This window comes from Kogia breviceps, chromosome 18 (genome assembly GCF_026419965.1).
Source record: "Kogia breviceps isolate mKogBre1 chromosome 18, mKogBre1 haplotype 1, whole genome shotgun sequence".
Classification (NCBI taxonomy): Eukaryota; Metazoa; Chordata; class Mammalia; order Artiodactyla; family Physeteridae; genus Kogia; species Kogia breviceps.
In genome coordinates, this window is record NC_081327.1 from 33071873 (window position 1) to 33082785 (window position 10913).

General features: G+C 39.8%; 1 non-coding gene across 1 annotated transcript; it reads left to right on the plus strand.

Annotated features, from left to right (window-relative positions):
- The first annotated feature begins 1266 nt into the window (after positions 1–1266).
- Positions 1267–1373, plus strand: LOC131745664 (U6 spliceosomal RNA). Its single transcript, XR_009332398.1, has one exon. It is a non-coding gene; the product is annotated as a U6 spliceosomal RNA (small nuclear RNA).
- The last annotated feature ends 9540 nt before the right edge of the window (positions 1374–10913 follow it).

Genomic DNA, 10913 nt, shown 5'->3' on the forward strand with positions numbered 1-10913 from the left:
TTTCCCGGGATGAAGACTTCAATTGTTAAGTCCACATTTCTGCCTCTTCTGAAGTTTTGAGCAAAGAACTTAGAGCCTCATCTTTCCTTACCCTTGGGGCCTTTGGATTCAAACAGCCCTGGGCTCTTATCTCAGGCCCAGCTCAGCCATTTCCAGCTGTGGGATCTAGGGCAAAGTAACTAACCTCTCTGAGCCTCAGTCAGTTAGCTTAGACCCTTGTTGTGATGATGTATATAGAGAACGTGAAAAATGATAGACCTCAATATAAGTGAATACCTTCTGCTAACCTTCTTCAGTAACATATTCCTTTTTATTAGACTCTCTTTTGATTGCCTTTTTCACTAATAGGGTGATCAGCTTGTGTTGATTTACCTAGGCTTTCCTTGTTTTAGCACTGACAGTTCTGTGTCCTGGGAAACCGCTCAGCTCTGGGCAAAACAGAATGGTTGGTCACTCTGCAGTGTATTCTGGCATGTGACAGACAGAGTTCCCTGTCCTCAGGAAGTTTATAATCCAGTGTTACTTCTTAATCCCCTCTTCATCCTTGATGTATGAATTGTAATTATTGTTTATTTTATTATTGTTATGACTCTACAGCCTCCCATGCTAAGCTATACATTCAGAGAAAGCAAGGAATACATTATTTTTACATTTTTTACATTATTTCCCCTATCATCAAACTCATATTTACTGGGGATTCAATAAATATGTACCATACACATTAATTAATACATGTGATTAACGGAGTTGTTTTCCTCACAGTTTTTATGGTCTTAATCATAACACTGAGTTATTTTAGTCTTTAAATTTCTATGTGAATTATATACACACATATACAGAAACATCGAATTTGATTATCTCAGTCACTGGGGCATGAACATTAGTATGTTTAAGAATCACCTGGAGGTATTGTTAAAAGTCAAAATTTGGAGCCCTGTACCTGAGGTTCTGCTACAGCAACTAAGCGATAGGGCCAAAGAATCTGCAGACACTCAAAGTGAGTCTCAGGTCACAGTAACAATGGGAAAAACACAGGTCTGTCCTCTTGACCTATGAATAGGGTACACTCTGGTCCAGGTTTACATGTGTCGATTCAGTGAAATTATCAATAGCACCCCTTTTACCTTCGAGTATACCTGATCTGATGGATATGTATGTAGTCACCTCACTTATGAGTCTATGCATTGCAATACTTAACACACCCTAGAGAGCTCTTTTGTTGGCTACCTCTCTAGGGATCTTGTTTTCCTTTCATAACTTACAGCCGTGCCTGCTTCAGCAGCACATATACTAAAATTGGAACGATACAGAGAAGATTAGCATGGTCCCTGTACAAGGATGACACGCAAATTCGTGACGTGTTCCATATTTTTTTTAAGTTTAAATGATATCATACTCTACCTATTACTTTTTCACTCAACATTTTGTTGTTGAGATTTATACATGAATATTTAATTCTTTTATTTTAACCTCTAAATTCCACTGTACAAAGAAGACCAAACTTCATTTATTCTTACCACTGCAATTAGATTATTTTAATTTTTTGCCAACAATGCTACAATAAATAACTTTACACATGAAAAAAAATAACTTACAGCATTTCTTACTCATCCATCTAGTAAAGTAGGCTTGCTTTCTCACTTTTAAAAATTGTGCATCATCTCAAAACTTACAAACCCAAGGGACTGTTTTAACCTATGTTACTTTCTCAGTGGAATAGGAAAACCAGCTCACTTCATTCCCTTAATATGATGCTCACATTTCCGTAATGGAGGTAGTCTAGCCTAGAGCTTTAATGTAAATGTGATTATTATGAAAAAATCATACCTTTGTGCATAGGAATATCTTTCCTGTGCAAATAACCCCAGGAGACCAATCCAGAAATCCTGGTGGATAATTCTATTAGAAGCTCTCATCAGAAGCTCTATACTGTTCTCACCTGAGTGCAGTCACAACTTCACCTCAAGCCTAAAGTTACCTGCTTCTTAAAGATGTGTTAGGGAAGTCTATTTAGCCATGAGTTTCTTACTTGGAAAATGTAAATGAGTCTCTTGGATAAGAGGTTGTGGAAATTAGATAATGAGGTCGCTGATAATGAGGTGAGTAAGACTTCACGTTCTAGGATCATCCGGCTTGGGTTTGAAGTCCCGTTCTACCATTTACTGGCTGTGTGAAGTTGGGCAAATTATATTCTCTCGGTCTTAATATCCTCATTAGTAAATGGGGATAATAACAGTATAATAGGGCGTTGTCAGGATTAAAGAAAATAAGTCTTATCACAGACTGTCTTGTTGCCATTGCAACCTCTTTTTGGCTCACCTCGGATTTCAGCCAAAGCTTTGATGGATGATTTTGATTCATACTGATCACATCCCACCTCAAGTGTTGCTTATCTTCCTGTGTTTTGCCCCAAGACCTTCTCCAAACCTTGGGAGTCCCCTCAGTTCAAGTGCAAGGGCAGCCCAGAAGTGCAGAGGAGATAATCTTTAAACAATGGGAGTTGGAAGACAGTGGATAAATGCCCGAGCCTCCTGTTGTTCGGAAGAACAATTATGGAAGTAATTTTGCATGCTTCCTGGAAGTCTTGGCAAGGTCAAGACCTTGTTGCTAAAATCAGAGATCTATATAGAGGATTCTTACTAGGTTTTGCTCCTTCCTCATCTCATTTCCCTCATTTGCTCACTCCTCTTTCCAAGGATTGACCCCCATTCCAAAAAAAATCTTCTCCCCTCCCTTCCCCCTCCTTCAATCCTAGTCTTAAACTCTAGGAAAATCAAAATAAGTTATATAAAGCACTGAGCATAGTTTTGGCACATGATAAGCTCCCAATGAAAGTTAGCTACTACTACTAATCATAATAAAAATGACAATATATTTTGCCCTGCAGGGTGAGCTAGAGATCTGTATAATATAAAGGAATCTTTCTGATTCTTTTTTGAAATAGAATTGAGATTAAAAAATTTTTCTACCCAAAAAGCTCATAAACTCTATAGTCTTCATTTTACCAAGATAAATATCTATTGTTTTCTACTTTCTACCTCACAGCAATGTTCTAAGAATCCTAAATGAGTGCTTTTACTTAGTTTTTTCATCCCCCAGGCAGAGGAAAGGAAACCACTTAAATTCAGGGGAGTAGTCTGTATTGAACACCTGTTAATCTTTTTATATTTTACTGCTGTTTCCACAGCATGAAAGAGACTGTTTTCATTACCGCCCCTGGCAAATGTTATTATTTGTTGAACATCCATTTGTCCTTGTATTTAGAGATGTAGGCCATCATTGACTTTTTTTTTTGTCTAATCACTTTGCAGAAATTCTTGTGGTTTTTCTGAAGCTGAGAGCATCTTCTCAGCTCATCCTAAACATATAGATTTCATTCTGTGCCACAAGGGATTACAAGAGGAGTTTAGACATACTTCCTAACCAGTTCTTCAGGTAAAGAAGATTCTGGAAATATATGGCACTCAGAAGCGTGCATTATTATTTATTTATTTTAAAATTTTATTTATTTATTTATTTTTGGCTGTGTTGGGTCTTCGTTTCTGTGCGAGGGCTTTCTCCAGTTGCGGCGAGCGGGGGCCACTCTTCATCGCGGTGCACGGGCCTCTCACTGTCGCGGCCTCTCCCGTTGCGGAGCGCAGGCTCAGCAGTTGTGGCTCACGGGCCTAGCTGCTCTGCGGCATGTGGGATCTTCCCAGACCAGGGCTCGAACCCATGTCCCCTGCATTGGCAGGCAGATTCTTAACCACTGCGCCACCAGGGAAGCCCCAGAAGTGTGCATTATTATTGTGGAAAGACTATTTCTAACACTCTATTCCTCTCCAAATTTTCAGTCTCCTAAACTTTTTCCTGGTTGAAGGTAACAAGTTCTGATTGGTCTTTGATGGAGTTAAAGATAGACTGTCTCAACTTTGTTTACCAAACCATTTCTTTTTTTAAATGTTTCTTTTCTTCAAAATAATAAGGAAAATGTGTCTGTTTCCTTTGTTGGCTTTGATTATTAAAAGTTGTTTGTATGAATCCCAGTCGGTCAGTGCTACTCACAACTAGGTTAGATGTCTCTGTCTGGTATAATACTTTGTATTTATTCAATCACAGTCAAGAAGATTGCCTCTATTGTCTTTCTTCCTGAATTGCAAGCTCCTTGAAGAAACATCTTTTCTTAGTAACTAGTTCCTGACACATAAAGGAGCTTCTTGAATCTTTGGTTTCATTTCCATATTATATTTACTTCAATTCCACAAATTCCATTATACAGCTTCTCACTGTGACACAAGTACAAGAATTAAATAGAAAATTCTATAATCTGGTTACTTATGCCCATTGTAGAAATCATTTCATTTGGAGAAGACGTATTTTCCATTTAGTATAAATGATAGAAATGCATATTATGTAAAAGAAAATTATCAAAATTATAACCGGTTAGTAATAACTATTGTTTGTATGATACTTTAAGCATCACAAGTAATCTAAAAGATAAGAACAGGTAACATCTAGTGGCAGCTCTGTTCTGGGCATTGTGCTAAGCACTTTGCATACATTCTTTTGTTTGTAATTCAGTGATTCTATGAACTAAGTGCTATGTTGAGGTTAAGTATTGACTTGCCAAAGTTACCACAGCCTGTAAAAGGTGGATCTGGGTTTCCAACCAAGGTTTGTCTGACTCCAGGATCTATAGATTAACTTTGACATAATCTATTTTACTTCCTATCTATTATCTCATCTCATTCTTACTGCCCAGAAGCTATTAGTTTCCCTCTTTTAGGGTCAGGGTAACTGAGATTCAGGAAAGTTCAGGGCTTAGCCTTAGACTTCCATACTGGAAAGGGCAGAATAGTAGTCAATTTGTCTCATTTTTCTCTCCTATCCCATCACCTCCCTACACCCTCTGATATATATCCTATTTAAAACCTTGAGGGTTCAGGTGCTACCCATTTGAACGACACATGCTTTTTCTACCAAAATAAAATTCTGTTGGGGATTGTCTTAGAACGGTTTCCCTAGAAAGCAGAGCCTGGGGCACAAGCTATGTGCTAATATTTTACGGAGGAGAACAAGTTTTAGGAAGCAGGAGTGAGATTGAAAAGGAAATTAAGTGGGAAAGGAGAAAAGGCAAATATGAAGGGATCCCTTGCCTAGTTGGTTACAGCTTTGTGAAAGTGGGGCTGATTGCTTATTCTCATGAGATGTCTTCCAAATGTCTATATGTACTTTGTTTTCCTGTTTAAATAGTCAGGGGGGAGAAAGGAAAAGAATGTATTCGTGGATTCTTATCTCCCGTTTCCAAAGTTTCCCCCATTGTGTGTCAACTGGGTTATTCTCAGCCCTTCTGCAGCAGCTCTCCCGGGGAGTTACCAGGAAAGCTGAATTCTGACACAACGGAAGTATCCATGTAGCCAGCCAGAATATATGAGGTAATCCATGGTCAATCTCTACCTGGTCACCTGCAGTCTAAAAGTCAGTGGACCCCCAAGGGACCAGCCAGGGCACCTGCATAGGCACTAAGCTAGTTCTCACGAGCAACAAGGAAACCTATAGTCTGTGTGTTAAGATGTGAAAGGCATGATGCTATCACATCATGTTTGCACAGCACATTGTCACAATTCCAACACGTTCTGCAGCGTGTGACAGGAAGAAGGGCCAGCAGATTGAAAAGAATCCAGAATTCTAGGAAAACTAGGGGTCTCCTCAAGAGAAAGATTTTTCTTCTCTTCCCAGGAATAAATTATAGTCTTCCTGAATATCTGAAAGCAGTGTTGGGGGTTACCCTTGAAAGCCCAGGCTGGGTTTGGTCAAGTACGTTCATGGGCACATTTACAAATTAAATCCAAGTTGTTTTGAACTTTTATCTAGTGACAGTCCAGTCTACACAGGTACTCAGCATTCTTGTCGTATATAATAGTATCTCCACACACCTGTGTTCTCAGATGTCCAGTAGGAGACAGGCTTCTCCACCCCTGGTAGACCCCACTGTATCTCGCTACACATGCCCATGAGTTCATGAAGACACAGCCCCTGCCAGAGGATGGCTACTGAATTTAACAACCCTCCCTGCACAGAAGATGAAGACCTCCCCCCACCACCCGGCACTTATTAGAATGCAGTTGTTGCCAGGCAGTCTTCCTTAGAGGGTCATCCAAAGCATCAAGCAGAAAACTGTGGCTGATAGAATCCAGGGAGATGTTTAAACTCCACTGGCTAAAGCACAGGTTCCAACTTACCCCATCGCCATGCTGGGAAATACCTAAACCTGAATCAGTTTGGGGGACCTTTGAGTCAGAAGATGGGAGAACCTCCTGACACTAGTTTATGTGATGGTCTTAGGTACTGCATGGGGGTGAGTCCACACTGAGAAAGAGAATGAGATGGAAATTTGGTCCCATGACAAAGCATCATTCAGCGGAAGGAGGAGGGATTTGCTCCATCTCTGTCCTCTTGGACTCTGTGAGTCCTAGATGAACTGGCTGTTAAACAAAGCGAACACTAAATCAGCTTTCTGCGTCTGCTTTTCATCGGGTGCTGTCAAAACTTGCATGGCTCACAAGGGTCAGGAAGTGGTACACGTAGCATCCCAATGGCAGTATTCATTGTGTGATGAGCAAGAACAGAAGTTCTGGCAGCAACTGTGGAAGCATCATTAGTGGAGTTATCGGCCATGTTCCCAACATGTGATATTGGCATCACTGACCCAGACGTTAGTGTCCTTGGTCGCCAGTATCAGCAATCTGGGTCCAGGCACTAGCAGCCTTAGTAATATCAGCAGCTACAGTGAAGCCTCAGCAGGCATGAACAGCTGGAGGTGTACTTTTGTTAAGGGAAGTAAGGTTTCTAGAGGCAGACAGCCATGGTATAGGCTTGCGAGTGTGCTCTTCTATGTTCTTGAAGGACAGGTGAACTGGCTATGGGGGAGTGTTGACTGTGCCTAACACACACTTTAATGGTGATGGTGCTGGGGCCATTTCAGGACCTCTCAGTTGCCTAAGAAAATTTGCTCTACACCCTCTAGGAGGCAGGGGATGGACTGGTCCAGGGGTCTGAACACGTTTTCTGTAAGGGGCCAGATAGTAAATCTTGTAGGCTTGGCAAGCCTTACCATCTCTGTTACAGCTGTTCACCTCTGCCATTGTAGCACAAATGCAGTCATAGAAAATACATAAAAAGATAAGCATGACTGTGTTCCAATAAAATTTTATTTACAAAAACAGGTCATGGGCCTGTTTAGGCCCCTGAGTTGTAGTTTGCTGATCCCTAGACTAGTTAAAGAAAACACCAGCACAGTTAGACCAAAGTAGAAGCTTCTTTTTATCCCTTATTGATAACAGACCACAAAACAAACACCGCTTCTAATTTCTTGCCATTTCTTTCTCTGCCATTAACATTTTATTTTGACTTTATAACTCTTTAACTGCATGAAACATTTATGTAAGACAGTGAACTATAGTGTATTCATTATTTTTTTATTACCTGGAGGATGAATGAAAATGCAATGTACTCACCAGCTGCCATAGTCAACTGATAAAATTATATGTTCTCTATTCATTGATCAGTATATAAAATGGTATAAGAAATACATATTTTATTATATTATAAGCATAAAGTGTGAAACTCATAATTGTTTATAACAGTAAATCCCAATTCATTCTGCAAGAGATATAAGGCAAGTGAATAACTGAAAAATCATGTCCTAGGCATAATATAATCTTCAGAATTATGTCCAGTATGCACATTAAGTAAAGTAAATACAAGCCATGAAATGTAACATCAAGGGAATAGTCTTGCACAAGTTGACTTGAATAATTAAATATACCCCCTTCCTATAATAGGTAGGGTGGGTATTCATCTGTAGAGGGATATGGGATGCTTCAGGTATCACTAGAATAGGTTTTCAGAGATATATGTTTGCAATGCATCAATGTATACATATTTATACACATATACATCACATATGCTTACTGTGTACATACATACATGCACATATACACAGATATACACATACACATTTTTCAAGCTCTGTTGATTTAATCTTATTTAGGCTCAGGTAGTCTACAAAAGCAAGAGAGCTTAGACATCAGCATCCACTTTATTTTCACTTGATCACTCTGCCGATCCAAGGGACCCTGTAACTGAGAATGGTTTATTCAAGACACTAACGCCAAATCTAAAGAAAAAAAAAATGATACTAATGAATTTATTTACAAAACAGAAACAGACTCACAGACTTAGAGAAAGAACTTATGGTTAACCGGGGGGAAGAGTGGGAGGCAGGGATAGATTGGGAGTTTGGGATTGACAGGTACACACTGCTATATTTAAAATAGGTAACTAACAAGGACCTACTGTATAGCACAGAGAACTCTCCTCAGTACTCTGTAATAACCTTAATGGGAAAATAATTTGAAAAAGAATAGATACATGTATATGTATAACCGAATCACTTTGCTGTATACCTGAAACTAACTCAACACTGTTAATCAACTATACTCCAATTAAAAAAAAAAAAAAACCAAAACACTAATGCCAGTTGAGTTGGGATTCAAAACACCCTCTTCTCCATTCCTGCTACCACACTCTGCCTTAATGCCTTGAGCTCTCCTCATCCCCACCTCTAGTCAATAACTGTCTTCCCTGCAGGAAGTCTCTTTTTAGTTTACTGCTCTTTTCATTATATGGAGACTTTCTTTTTTTTTTTTTTTTCTTGCGCTACGTGGGCCTCTCACTGCTGTGGCCTCTCCCGTTGTGGAGCACAGGCTCCGGACGCGCAGGCTCAGCGGCCATGGCTCACGGGCTCAGCCGCTCCGCGGAATGTGGGATCTTCCCGGACCGGGGCACGAACCCGTGTCCCCCGCATCAGCAGGCGGACTCTCAACCACTGCGCCACCAGGGAAGCCCTCTTCATTATTTTTTTATTTCAGGCTTGTGGGCTTTATATCTTATTTGTCATTAGGAATGCAGTAATGCAGTCAGTTTTAAAAGATTTATAGTTTTTCAGCACTGAAACACACTTCCTGCTATTCTGCTGTTATGCCCTTTAGATATTATAAGGATTCTGAGATAGCAGATGAGCTCTTAATAAATATCACCATTTACAAATACTTAATTAGGTGATTCCAGGTCTGCTGAATATTGTAAAACAAAAAAAATTGTGGAAATAAATTAGCCGAGGCTGACAGTTCTCATGCTTAATTCCTGATTTCAAGTGATTTTATTCATTGAAGTGATCTCATTATTTTCATGGATTGACTTTGTAATGTTCTGTCAATACTTTTAAATTTATAAAATAAATGTGCATTAATAAAATATAACTTTTATCAGCTTCCCCAAATGTGTTTACCATAAAATGTTTTATTTTAAAAAGTTTCTTGCTACTTAAAATCAAAGTGAAAATCAGTGAAGCAATAAGATAAATATAATGTTAGAATCGGGGTGTTGATAGGTGATTGTGCTATACGCTGAGATATTTGAGCAAAGGAGGTGCAAGAAAAGAACTTAAGAAATAAATAGTTCTAAGACTAGTTTTCTGAAACAGCGAAAGAGCCTCTGGAAACTCCCATAGAAACTCCTCCATGGGTCCCTGTTATATAAAATAGCAAAAAACAGACCCTGTCTGTCAGAGCTGGAGATGGAGCAGTTGTTTTCCCATAAATTTAGTCACCTAACATATTTCTAATGTGTGCCAGGCACTTTTCTAGGTACTGGGTTAAATAAAATAGGTGACTCTTGCCCTTAAAGAGATTGCATTCCAGTGGGAGAAAACATATAAAAGAAGCGTACTATATACAGTATTATTATAAAGATAATGTTAATAGCATAATATTATTATAAGATGGAAAAAACAAAGCAGGGTCATCTCTCCAAGAGTGCTAGGCTGGGGAGGGGTGTTTTAGATGGGTTATTTTGGGAAAGTCTCATGGAGAGGGTGACTTGAAGCTGATGAGGGAATGAGCCATGTGAACTTAAGGAAGAAGGTTGTTATGAGCAGGAGTAGCCAGTTCACAGGTGCTGAGGGAGCAGAAGGTAGCCAGTGTGCTGTAGTGGAAAGATTAGGGGTGAAAGTAATAGGCCATGATCACTCATCTCCCCCTGCTGCCACAGGACCTGCAATAACTTTTCAGCCCCATGGTTTTCAAACTACTGTTATAGTCTTAACTACCATTCAGTGGATGAAGATACTGAGTCATAGAAATCAAGCTACTGGCTCAAGGTCACTGTTTTGTGGGTATACCTACTTTGAGGGTATTTTGTAGGAAGCCTTTATAGCAATGCCTTGCTGTTTGGATCTTAAAGTCCTTATTTTGCCCATAAGAAAACATCAAAGAACTTAACTCCCTCATGATTGCACAACTAATGAATGTTAGAGATGGGATTCAAATCCAGGTCTCTGTTTTTAAGACTGATGCTCCGGTTTCCCTGGTGGCGCAGTGGTTGGGAGTCCGCCTGCCGATGCAGGGGACGCGGGTTCGTGCCCCGGTCCGGGAAGATAATTAAAAAAAACAAAAAGGAAAAAAAAAAAAGATTGATGCTCAGGGCACCTGTACATAGGGAGAGGGACTCTTGTGAAGTTGCCCAATAACACCTACCAAATGTAACTACAAATGGGCAATGTGAGGTTTATTAAATTTCCTAGAGAGGAGAATAGTATTATGAAGGCACAGTTTGTCATGCTAAAGGATCTGAGTTTTTAATGGGGTTCAAATGGGAGAAAGGATCCTTTTAGAATTTGTGGAATGACTTCAATTAAAGAGAAGAGGATGCAAGCTCCTGTCTAAAGTTTCAAGTGCGGGTTGGGTTCCTGAGGCCAGTGATTGTCAACTGGGGGATATTTTGTCCTCCAGGGAAAATTGGAAAAGTCTGGAGACATTTTTGAACGTCATGACTTGGGGTTGGGATGCCACTGGCATCTTGTGGGTAGAGCC